This window comes from Cebus imitator, unplaced genomic scaffold (genome assembly GCF_001604975.1).
Source record: "Cebus imitator isolate Cc_AM_T3 unplaced genomic scaffold, Cebus_imitator-1.0 Scaffold135, whole genome shotgun sequence".
Lineage (NCBI taxonomy): Eukaryota > Metazoa > Chordata > Mammalia > Primates > Cebidae > Cebus > Cebus imitator.
The window spans coordinates 864,797-878,147 of record NW_016107450.1 but is presented as its reverse complement, the minus strand read 5'-3'; positions in this window follow the sequence as shown (position 1 = coordinate 878,147).

Genomic DNA, 13,351 nt, shown 5'->3' with positions numbered 1-13,351 from the left:
ACTTGTAATTAAAGGTTAGGTGTAGCTGAAAACCTCTCCTTAATTGCTTAGGAGCAAAAAGTCTTCATTTGGAAAACACCGAAAGTTTCTCATTAAAGAAAAACAATGCAAAGTGTTATAGAAAGGTAATCAAATGATACTTTCTATAATTTATTATTCCTTTGCTCAGGCCTTCAAGAGCAGCCATAATGTGCACCTTGCTGCCAGACCATTCTCTATGTTAAACATTATGGTGAGTTAGGAAGATAATGTGCAGAGCACATCAATTGAGTCTTTTCTCCCAAGGCAATGGGAAAAAATATGAATGGTACATAAATAGGGTGACTTGTAAGCATTTTAAGTGTTTTTAAAATGATGAAACTTAATCAAATTTCTCAAGTTTCCAACAACTGCAAAATCTTGCTTTGGAAATGGGAACATATGTTTTAAAGTTGAGAAACCACTTACATTAACAGCATGACTGAATGTTGTAACAGTGTGAAGTCTTTAAGAAGCTGTCTGACCTACTAAATTTAATTAAGTTTTAAAAGGCTCTGGACATTGTATAATGGACTACCTTCAAACTGCAATGTCAGGCTGTTAATTGATGTGTTCTGTGGCTAATTTAAAACTCTTCTATCACACCTATGGCTTATACAATCATGTAACTCTGGAGAAGTTGATAGGACCAGTAGCAAGAAAACAGAAACAGTGTGAATCACAGCTATCCAAATATTTTAAGTGCACAGTTTTAACTCTTTGGAAAATAGACTTGTAATTTTCATTCGCAGTCTTTATAGGCTGAAAGTTGACATTTGTGTTAAATTTCTCTTTAGAATCATGAAGATATTCGTTAAGCCTTTGCCATATATCCAGTGCAGTGCTGAGTACTGGAAATACAGCAATGAACAAAAGGGGCAAGCTCTGCTCTCACATGGCCTTCCTGATAAATGTCCCTCAGATTAGGATCAGAAGGATGAATATGATCATACCAAAAAGGAAAGGAAAGCTGTTCCAAGCCAGGGGAGAGCATATCAGAAGACCTGAATGAAACAGTTTCCTGAGTTACAGTTTTAAACTGTAACTCAAGTTTAAGGGACCTGGTGAAGTACTGCTCCACCCAAAGTTAACTAATTCCCAGAGACTGCCAACAATCTACCTGTGAGCATGCCTTTGATATGCAACCCAACCAATCCTGAGTTCACCTAGCCTTCTGACCTAACTTACATCAGTGCCAGGTACAGGACAACTAAGGACCTCTCCCTATAGCCCAGAGCCTACCACAATATTCGAACTGGCTAATCCTAAATTTACATACCCTTCCTTGCCTTTTTCCCTGCAAAAACCACAATAAAGTCCGGTGCCATATTTTCCCCTCACTCCTGCCTCCTGACCACGCTGGCACTTTCCCATGTGGCCTAGCATAGCATGGCATGCTCCCTCCTCTTGGGAACTATGAATAACAAACTATCTTTTCAACAGCAGTCATGTCCTGATCTGTTGGCCTTGCCATACCTGAATGAAAACAAAATCCTGGATATATTTTAAAGCAGTACCTAACTCATATGTTCTCACAGAATAATCAAAATTGAAAAAATGTTATCAGGATAAACACTGACAAGAGAAATATTAGTAAATACACTACTAAAATGATTTTAAATACAAAACTGTAAAAAGGTTCTTATAGAAATGTCATGCATAAGAAAGAGTGGCACTCATTCATTCAATATGTATTTATTGAGCATGCTATGTGCCAGGGACTGAACTAGATACTTGGATGCAATAGTGAACAAAACAAAGCTCCTTGCGGAGCTTATATTCTAGTGGAGAAGAAAGAAGATAGGTGGAACAAAAACCCATAAAGTATACAAATATAAAAACGCAGTGAACGCTAATCCCAGCTACTCAGGAGGCTGAGGCAGGAGAATCGCTAGAGCCCGGGAGGTGGAAGTTGCAGTGATCTGAGATCTTGCCACTGCACTCCAGCCTGGGCAACAGGGTGAGACTCCGTCTCAAAAAATACATAAATAAATAAAAATAAAAAGATAGTAATTTTTAAAAGGCCCTAAGATATGATTGTGTGTGGCTGAGCTAGAAAACTGTGGTTCAAACAAGGTAAAGGAGGTGGAGAGGGCTGACCAGATGAGAAAAGTGACAAGGTTAGAGAGGTAAGACTGGTTTTGGGGGAAGGGAAGTTTGTGCTGGGCCTTTTGTTTCATTTTAAGTACGTTGGCTTTCACTGTGGTAAGATGGAGACTTATTGGAGGGTTTTGAGCAGAGAAATGACCTAATCTTAGGTTTTTGAAGGACAATTTTGGATCCTATGTTGAGAATGTAAAATAGAGTACAAGGGTGGAAGAAAGCCCTTTGAGACAACTACAGAACTAATCCAGGCAAGAGGTGATGAGCTCTCAAACCGGAATGGTAGCAGTGAAGAGGGCAAGAAGTGAGCAGAGTTTAGATAATTTTAAAGGTTGAGTCAACAGAATTTTGTGACCATTGCATGCAAAATATGAAAGAGTCAAGAATAATGCCAAGGTTCTGGCTGAACAACTAACTGGAAGGAGGAAGTTGCCATCAACAAAGATGGAAACGACCATGATGAACAGACAATTAAATATAGAAATCTGCAGAGGAGAGAGAGGTCCATGTTGCTAACATAAATTTAGGAGTTGTCATCATATAGATATTTAAAGTCATGAGCTGGGTTGAAAATGACTGCAAATGGAGAAGATTGCTGGTACCTCTGCAGAACACTTTCCTCTACCCTGCAAGGTCAACTCCTCTTATTTCTCTCATGTCGTTACTCAAATGTCACCTCAGTGCAACCTGTCCCCTCCATCTGACCACATACTTCTCTTTTTAAAGCCAATATCCTGCTCTTTTTGAAGCCAATCGCTTATCATCTTCTAACATACTCTATAACTTATGTTTATTATTTGTTTTCCACTTGCCCATGCTGCATGAGGGCAGAGATTTGTGTTTTTGTTTTTGTTCACTGCGGTACCTAGAACAGTACCAGCTTGTAGTAAATATTTACTGTTGAATTGTCCCATTACCATAGGGCGCATTTTCTATGGGCCTCTTAGCAGCCCATCAACTCTGTTGACCCCGGTTCTTCCTTTGGTAAACTGGGAAAGAGACGATAACAGCTACAGTTAATTGAGTGCTCACTCTGTGCCAGACACTGTTCTAAGGGCATCACATGGAAGTATATCATTTAATTCTTGCAATAACCCTCTGAGATGAGTGCCATCATTTGCCTTATTATAGGGGAGGAAGCTGAGACACAGAAAGGTTAAGGTTTATGTCCAACGTCACACAGCCTCGGAGAGGCAGAGTCCATATATCAACCTAGAGAGACTGGAACCAGTCTGTGATATTTCCCACTACTCTCTATACCCCTCGGAAGCAGGGGCATTCAGGGAATAAAGCCTTGATGTGACTCTAGATGATAGAAATAATGACCAGTATTTGCTGAAGGTGCAAATGACCTCCTTTTGGCGTCATCCCTGATGACTTAAATGATTGTAACAGAGTATTTCCCGTTCATGAAATTTTTAAAGATCAAGTTAGTAAAGATTTATTTCAATATTTTAACATTTCTTTGTTTTTTCCTCATTGGTAGAAAGAGAAAAACTATCTTCCCCAGCATTCACCTGGAAAATATTCATATGCTTCTGTCAATAAATTACTTTCCAAATAAAATTCTTGCTTCGTTCATTTTCGTATTAATGGGAAAATACATTTTTAAGGAAATCCCAATCCTGATATTAATAATAATACTAAATGGAATATATATTATAGAGTAACTAATTGAATATATGTGCCTTGGAAGTATTTTTTTGGCTATGAGAAGTAAGTGGTATAATGTGCTCTGCAGAACTTATTTCTAAAAAATGGAAATAGGTTAAATTGGTCTTTCCAGTGCTGTTCGGATATTTTTATTGCTCCACTAGTGAGAGATTTTATATAGTTCTTTCCTTCTGTGTTCATCTTCGATGATGATTAAAAATTTAAGTAAGTTTGCCAGAAGGACTGTTTGGCAGCTGTCGTGCCTATTAAATAGGGTGCATCCTTAGAGCATTTCACTCACTGCTAAAAGGAAAGGATTTTAGAGAAAAATAACCCAAGTTCCTGGCGGGTGAGGAAGTTATACATGCTTCAAGTGATAGCTAAGATGCAGTGGATTCATTGTGAATACATATCACTGTAATCGTCAAGAACCTCAGGTCTAATTATAACTTTGTGATTCAAATTTCTTTGGTTGTGGTGAATCTAACTGAGACAGTAGTTGATGTGTCTACCTTTCTTTGTGACCTCTGAAATTCTGAATTCAACAAGAGCAGGTTCAAAGTGAAAAACTCCAGTACCTCAATACTAGGCCCATGTGAAATATCTGGATATCACAGAGCTAGTTATCGCTTGAATCCTGATCTTGTTGCCCAGGCTGGAGTGCAGTGGTGCAATCTCGGCTCACTGCAACCTCCACCTCCTAGATTCAAGCAGTTCTCCTGCCTCAGCCTCCCAAGTAGTTGGAATTGGAATTACAGGTGCGTACCACCACACCTACCTAATTTTGTGTGTGTGTGTTTGTGTGTGTGTGTGTGTGTGTGTGTGTGTGTGTGTTTTCACCATGTTGGCCAGACTGGTCTCGAACTCCTGACCTCAGATGATCCACCTGCTTTTGCCTTCCAAGGTGCTGGGATTACAGGTGTGAGCCACCACGCCAAGCCTATTTTCATATTTATCAGAGGAATGAGAAGTGCTATTCCTTCTGCAGAAGGGCACTATAAGTATACATAGGAATTGTCGAAATAGTGCTGCTATATCTGAGCTCCTCAGGTATAAGTAGTGTATAATTACTATTAAGAAAAATCATAACATTAGTATCATATTTAACTATTGTTTTCAATAATCACTAATGTTGAAGATATTTATATAAGGAAAGTATTTAAACTGGGGCTAAATTAGCTAGGTAAGAATTACCTAGAGAGCTTTATTAAAATGCAGAGTACTGGGGAACATTCTCAAATATTCTCATTCAGTTGGCTACAGTGGGGCCTAGGAATCTAGATTTCTAGAAGTACACCAAGCTGATTTTGTGTAATCATGTATAAGAGCCAAAGTTTGAAGATTTTCATATAGTCCTATCATAGATTCTTAGTCCTTAGCCACTGCTAAGATGGTAAGAAATTTGAGATAGATTGTCTTACATACATTATATATATCTCCCTCAATGCCCAGCACATAAAGATTTGCTGAATTTATTTGAAGTGCATTGCTTTGACATGGGAAAGTCATGCCTGGAAGTGAACACATTGCCAATGGAAATCTTCATCCCCTTTGCATAAAGCGATCTGTTAGGTAGGTGAGTGAGTCAGCAATCACCCCCCACAATCACCCTGTGGAAGAGAGTTTGGACTAGAGAGTCAGACCTGGGTATAAGAATTGACTCTTGCCCTTGACTACTTATAATGCTTAACCTTTTTCATCCTGTTTCTTCATCTGTTAAATGGGTATAATACCAATCATATAAGATCATTGTAAGGATTAAGTGACAAAACGTGTGTTAGATTCTTGCTACAAATATGCTAAATATATGTAAACTGTCTACATTATGTCTTTATTTTCTTCTGTGTGGAGCTGAAAATCATGATTCTGTAATGAGAATAGAACAACCCTGGCAACATAGCAAGACCTTGTCTCTACACAATTTTTTTTCAAAATTAGCTGGGTGTGCTGGCACATGCTTATAGTCCCAGCTACTTAGAAGGCTGAGGTGGGAAGATTGCTTGAGCCTGGGAGGTTGAGGCTGCAGTGAGCTGTGGTCAAACCATTGCATTCCAATCTCTGATCATGCCATTGCACTCCAATCTGGGTGACAGAACCGAGAACTTATGATTGAATTACCTCCCACTGGGTCCCTCCCACAACATGTGGGAATTGTGGGAGCTACAATTGAAGATAAGATTTGGGTGGCGACACAACCAGAGCATATCATGGTGTAACTCCAATTCCTGCCTCTATCTTCACATGGCTTTCTTCTTTGTGTGTCTTTGTATCCTCTCCTCTTGTTATAGGACACTGGCTTTTGGATTTGGGGCCATTCTAAATCAGGGATGATTTATTCTAAAAACTTTAACCAATTACATCTGCAAAGACCCTGTTTCCAAAGAAGGTCACAAACCTCAGATTGTGACCTTCTTTGGAAATAGGGTCTTTGCAGATGTAATTGGTTCAATCCACTATACTAACCATTTGTGATACAGATTGCTAAATATCCTCCCACTTTTTTTCTTAGTAATATGTCAACCTCAATTCTTAGTTAGACTCGGCTATCCAAAGTAAAGATGTCATTTCCCAGCCTCACAACTAAGAGTATGATCATGTGACTGCGTTCTGGCCAATAAGATGTAATCAGAAGTATAGTATGAATCCTTAAAGAAAAGAAACATGTTCTTCTACCCTCTTACTCTTTCTTGTTTCCTGGAATGTAGATGTAGTAACTTTAAAGCAGCCATTTTTGACTATAACAAATAAGGCACATGTTGAGAATGGTAGAGCCTGGGTTCCTGACAACTTTAAGAAATTGCCATGGCTGGGCATGGTGGCTCATGCCTATAATCCCAGCACTTTGGGAGGCCAAGGTGGGTAGGTCTCTTGAGCCCAGGGGTTGGAGACCAGCCAGTGCAGCATGGCAAAACCCCATGTCTAGAGAAGGGGGGGAGGGGAGGGAAGTGGAGGGGAGAGGAGAGGAGAGAGGAGAGAAGAGAAGAAGAACATTAGTGGAGCATGGTGGTGTGTGCCTGCAGCACCACCTACTCAGGAGGCTGTGGTGGGAGGATCAGTTGAGTCCGGCAAGGTCAAGGCTATAGCGAGCTGTGATCACCCCAGGCTGGGTGGCAGAGTGAGACCCTATCTCAAAAAAAAGAAAAAAAAAGCCCAAAAAAACCCAAAAACCAAAAAAGAAGCTGCCCTATTCTGGGCTGTGCTTTACTGAACTTTTGTGTAACAAAGAAGTAAATTTGTCTTATATAAGTCTTGTTTGTATAAGTCACTGTTATTTAGGACTTTTCTGCCACTTTTCTTCTGGACCTAATCTCAACAAGTGGACTCTGTTTTCTCTTACAAGAAGGAATTTGGGGTTTAAAACCACAGAAGAAAACATTAGAATTGAATTGAGCTTTTTCTTTTTTTAGTGATCATTTTAATAAAAACCTTTGTGGTTCCAAATAATCAGCCCTCCATCTCGGGGTCTTATTTTCATTATCACTAGATTAACTTATTAATAATTTAGTAAAACTTTATGTTATAGTTACTGGTTCTGCTTACTTTCTAGCTTCCTTGTTATAATACAAACCAAATAAGATAATTTTCATGCCATGCCTCTAGCTCCCTACTTGGCTGGACCGTGGCATTGTCAAAATCCAGAGATGCCATTCACAGGGTAGCATTCTCAGGGGCACCATTGCAATGTGAATGGTGTGTCCCTTGGAAGTGTCACTTCTGCTTAAAAAGCAGAAGATGGGTATGATCCTATAAATTTAACCATGTTTAGTTTTTAAACTGTATGTCAGTGTCACATTCCTGAAAATAATCACTTAGGGCTCAATTGCAGACAACAAAATTCACTCCAGATAGTTTAAGAAGAAAGGAATGACTTACTGGATTAACAGCATGACTTGGGCTGTACTGAGGCAACCAACAGCCTCCAAATCTCATTCTGTAGAAGAAATAGTTTTATTTCTCACACATACTTGGTGAACATTGTAGGTAGATTGGCAATTTCAATTTGTACCGTCCTCCTTCCAATTAAAGGAGCAAACAATTTCTGGTAAATTGCTGTTACCCATAGTAGAAAGAGAGAGATGATGAATTGTGCACTGTTTCTTGAAGCTTGCATCCAGAGACACACATTTGTTCTTATTTCATTGGCTCAAGCAAGTCAGATAGCCAAAATCAATTCCAAGGGGGCAGATGGAGCAATCCTACCCTTTGCCTGGACAATAGAAAACCAGAAGTATATTTGATAAAGAGCACTAATGAATTTTTTGCTTACCCAAGCACTGGAAGGACTGGAAGAGAGACATCTAGGTTGAGCTTCCACAAATAGCTCTCAGAGCAACACTGCAGAACTGACCCATCGAGGGTGCGGCCACCTCTGCTAAGACTGGGAAGCTACAGCCATGACAACTAATTCCACCACCACACAGCCTCAGGCTTATTGTTTCTAAAACAATCTCTTTCTTTGGATTTCAAGGCACATTATCAGCCTCCAAATACCTGCAAGGGTAAGGGGCAGGTACTAGAACACTGGCTACCACTGCTGCAGAAAAAAAAAAAAAATGGCCTCTGGGGAAAATTGGCAGACATATGCTCTCCAGTTTACAAGAGCCACTTTCATCTTCCAGTTTTTGTGTAATATATCTCCGTGGTAGAAGTGAAGCTACATATGGAAAGTGAGATGTAAGATAGTCTGAAACATGCAGCCTTGAGCTTTCCAGACTGGATTGCTCAGTGAGGCATTTGTACAGGGAGGTTGGAATGGAGACAGACATACATGTTACTTTTCATACATTCAGTATTCCTTATCTTTCATACATTATGTCATCCATCTTTTCATTTGTTCTTTCATCTGATACTGAATGAATTCTTACTGTTTCTAGATGCAGTACTAGATGGTTGGGTGGGATGCTCAGTGAGGAGCCGTGTCAGAGAAAGAGACAGAAATATTGACCTGCTTTGAAATTATGTCTAAGAACATTTCCAGATCAAATTTAGCAATCCATGTAACTAAACTTGGAAACAAGTTTGAAATGAAGGTGTGGAAACACATCTTTTTTACACATACCACAGGAAGTTGTTTTTTAAAAAATAATCACCCAAAATTAAATAAATCAAAGGTTTACATATCCAGAGGGGAGCGATGGTTGTTGCTGCAGCAAAGTACTTGAGTGGGAGTTGGGAGACAAAAAGCACTTAGCAGATTAGTTCCTTGTAAATGCTAACTGGTACCTTTAGGGTTTTTCCTATTATAAGCAATGAAATACATAAAATTCAGTTTAATTAGCTGTATAAATAGCACCAGGAGAGCAAGTTAAGCCTCACCACCAAGATGAGAGTAGTATTCATTTGAGAATGCAAAAATGCTTATAAAATTTTAGAGCCCTGTGAACATATCTACTTTGTTGAATGAAAAAACACAGCTGTCCAAGCACCATTATTCTTCACACTGAGAGAGTATTCCCGTTCTTCTTCTCATCCCCCCTCACCCCTGTACACCTGTACTAGCATCCCGCAGCCTACCAGCAGCTCTGCATTGAATTATAACATAGTTATGTGAGTTTGTTTTCTTTTGGAGATGAAAAGAATTACTGCTGAAAACCATTTTATCATCCATTTAAACTCACATTCTCAACTAGTTCCTTTTTTATTAGTACTTAAACCTGATCAAGTCTTTCACTGTAAAAAATAAACCTTCCTCCCACTCCCATGTTCTCCTTGAGCCCCCCTTACCTCTCCCCGTCACAGCCACACTGCTTGATGTGTGCTTGCAATGATGGCTGTCCAGACCCCCTCACCTCCCTCTCACTCCTCAGCCCACAGTTACGTAACTCACTCCCCACCGTTCTACTAAAACTATCCTTGGCAAGGCCATCACATTTTCCCTCGGATCTGGTGAACACTTTTCTGTTCTTATTTTTCTTGGCCTCTCAACAGATTTCAAACTGTTGGAATCCTCCTTTCTTTTGGGAACTCTCTCCCTGGCTCCGAAGAATCTATGCCCTCCTGATTTTCTTCCTACCTTTGGTAGTTCATCCTCAGTCCATTTGGAGATATGATAAAATGCTAAATGAGACTCACCCTGATGTCTCAAATTTAAGCTGAAAACAAATGACATGTACTCCTTTCTTCTTCAAAAGAGAAGCATAACTTCCTAAGAGTGGACAGATCTTGTCCTGTGTGTCTTTGCTCACTTGGGAATTCACTGGAAGCTTTCTTGAAAGAGAGCTGCTGGCCAAGTATGGAGTGCTGTGGCTTATTTCTGATCACATAGAGGAGGTAAGGGGTGTGCTACTCCACTTGAAGCTAAATGAGAGAGGCAGAAAGTGAAGGTTCAGAGACGTTTAGGGTTGCTGTTTTTCCACAAATCAGGGGCCTCTTCCTTTTAGTTAGATGACCACTGAAATGCAAAAACTCCTTGGCCCACCTTCAGGCTCTTATTAGAGCCAAATATAAAATTTTGGAGACCCTGGCATGGCCTTCAAAGAGTTTACGAGTCTGTGTGATAAAGACAGAAGCTGGCTGAAAGGCTCTGTCAGTGGAGTGAGCAGGAAGATGGGAGAGACGATGGGAGCAGCCTATGTTCCCAGGGTTTAGAATTCCCAGGCTCCACCTGTACCATGTGGAGATATGGTAGTCATCAGGGTTGTTTAAAAATATTCTAATACTTCTCTCTATCTGGGCCTGTGGATTGTACTTTCTTACCCTCTTTCAAGTTAGCCTGGTATACGTGATCAGCTTTGGCTCATGAAATGTGGGCAGAAAGAGAGGTATCACTTCTGGGTAGGAGCTTGAAGACTCAGGGTAGCATTCACTGTGGTTTTTTTCCACCTGCTATGGTTATCATAGAAGCATGAGTCAAGAGGCATTCTCTATCATCCTGGGTCCACGAACGACTACAATAAGCAGAACCCCGCTGCTAACCTGAAATGGTCAGGTAGAATGAATGAGAGTGAGTATCTGATGAAATTTAGGAGCAAGTAGCATAACCTAGCCTATCCTGACTAATAAGGGAAGGCAGCATAATCTTGCAAGGATCCTACCCGAGAAGCAGACCATGTAGGAGCTAGTGACCCCAGCTAGAAAAATAAAAAGGTAGAGATTGTGGGTAATGGTAAGAAACCAGTTGGATAATGAATTGTTTGAGTCAATGAAGAGTAGAGGTCCCCAAAAGTTTGTGGGGGGGAAGATGAGTAATAAGCATCCTTAGAGAGCTCACAAGGTCCCCCACACAAGGAAGGTCATTTTATTATTGGTCATGGCAGAGGGCATCTGACAGCCAACTGCAAAAGAAATGTGTTTTCCATGTTTTCCCTTATCACACCTTCCTATCTTAACCTGGAGGGAACCAATAGCAAGAGAGGAGTGGGGGAAAATGCGGACCAAAGAAAGTGAAAGAACAGAACATAACCCTTTCCACTCCATGATTGGGATCCCAGATCAGGCTCAAGCTGGAGGAAGGAAGAAAGTTTGGACTGGATGTGAGATGGAAATTTTAACTTAGATTGATCTGAATGTTTTAGTGTCTGAAAATGGGACTATTTGCATACCGATACATTAACAGAAATTCATGCATTGTGCTCAAGGTATTATCCCCACGTATAATGGTTTTAATGCAATGATGGGAGAAAAAGAAAGCTGTTTTCTAAGTGTACCCTACCAAATGGAACAAATTCAACGAACAAGCTCTAATTCCTTTGAGGGGAAAAAAAGTAGAACCTTATATGTAGATAATCCTCAGGGTTTTATCCTAGGCTCTCATCTCACAGGCCGCTTTCATATATTTACATGACTGCAAATTTCTGTGGCTATGCCTTCCCAGGCCTGTTTTTCAGGCACAGGCCACTGTTCTGCATTCTGAGTTACTGAACTGATATACATAATTGCCTACAGGTTATTGATATTGGATAGCTCATGGGAATTCATAACAACTGAACTCATTATCATGTGCCTGTGGTCTCCTAAACCTGTTCCCTCTCAGGTTTCCCTTTCTCCTTCCATTACCCAAGGTGGAAATGTTAACTTTTTGCCCCTGCATGGCTCCTAATATTCAGTCAATCACCAAGTCCTAACTACCCTCCCTTCTAAGTATGTCTCAAATCTGTCCATTTCTCCACATCCCCACTGTGACTGCATTGGCCTGAGTCATCTTCATCTCTCATTTGAAGAACTGCAGTGCTCTCCATCTGGACTCTGCTTCTAGTCCCACTGAACTCCAATGTATACTTTTCATTGCAACTACCAGTGATCCTTATAAAATGAGTCCTTCATTCATTGAATATGTATTTCATGCCCACTGTGTGCCAGGACCTGTGTTAAGCTTTGGGGATAGGTACAGAGCACAAAACAGAGTCCTTGTCCTCATGGGGTTTATTTTTATTTGTTTATTTATTTAAAGACCCTCTGTTCAGCAAAATGAGCAGAAGGTAAATATTGAATGAACAAAATGATCCATAACAGGGGTCAATAAAGGATTTTAGAATCTGTAATTATGTAGTTAGGTATATTTGGAACTTTTCTGTGTATGATGTGTGTGTCTGTGCTATATTAACAGAAATACCTGTATTAAGTTAGTGAGTTTAGAAGAATGTTTTGACTAATAAAGATATAGATAAGATAAATAGATATAAATTGTTTACATTTTACAATCACAAAATTGAGATAAACTAAGCCTTTTGGAATTTGACAACTAGAGCGGGGGGTCCTGCTAAGACTCCATTGTGCCAGCAACATTCTCAGCTGCCTCTGCTACAGGCTCACATCCCCTTCCCTCCATGGGAATAATGGCACAGGGAGAAGAGCCACATGCAAGTGAAGCCAGCTATCATAAGGGAAGGAATGATCTCCAGAATTTTCTAGGGATTCAAGACCTGTTATAGCTCCCACAGATTTGATCACAACTAGTGTAAACACACTAGATGGAGGATTTTTTGTTTGTTTGTTGTTTTGTTTTCTTTTGAGACAGGGTCTCATTCTGTCACCCAGTCTGGAGTCTAGTGGTGCTCAAGTGATTCTCCCTCCTTAGCCTCCTTAGTAGCTGAAACTAAAGGTGTGTGCCATCACACCTGGCTAGTGTATTTTTGCAGAGACAGGGTCTTGCTACATTGCCCAGGCTGGTCTTGAATTCGTGGCCTCAAGTAATCCTCCCACTTTGGCCTCCCAAAGTGCTGACAGTACAGGCATGAGCCATCACACCTGGCCCAGATCAGATATTTTTAAGTCTGTTTTGCCTGGCCACATCACTTCCTGGAAGGAGCCTTGGATTAGGAGACAGAAAAATCTAACTTTCCTGTTTGCTTTTGTCATTAGCTTGTGTTACAAATTGGTAACTTGATGCCTGGTTGCTCTTCTACCATACCAACCCAAGAAGGGGTAAGCGTACCCAAGCTATAAAGAAGATATGAGGTTGCATTAGTCATAATAGACTGGATTTGCTACAGCAATCAACAATCTACAGATTTCAGAAGCTCAGCACATAAAAGATTATTTCTCATTCATACTAAGGCTGTTGTAGGTTGACAGCGAGGTGCTCTGCTTCCTCTGGTCATTCAAGGACCTACATGTCAGAGGTCTGTCACCTGGAATG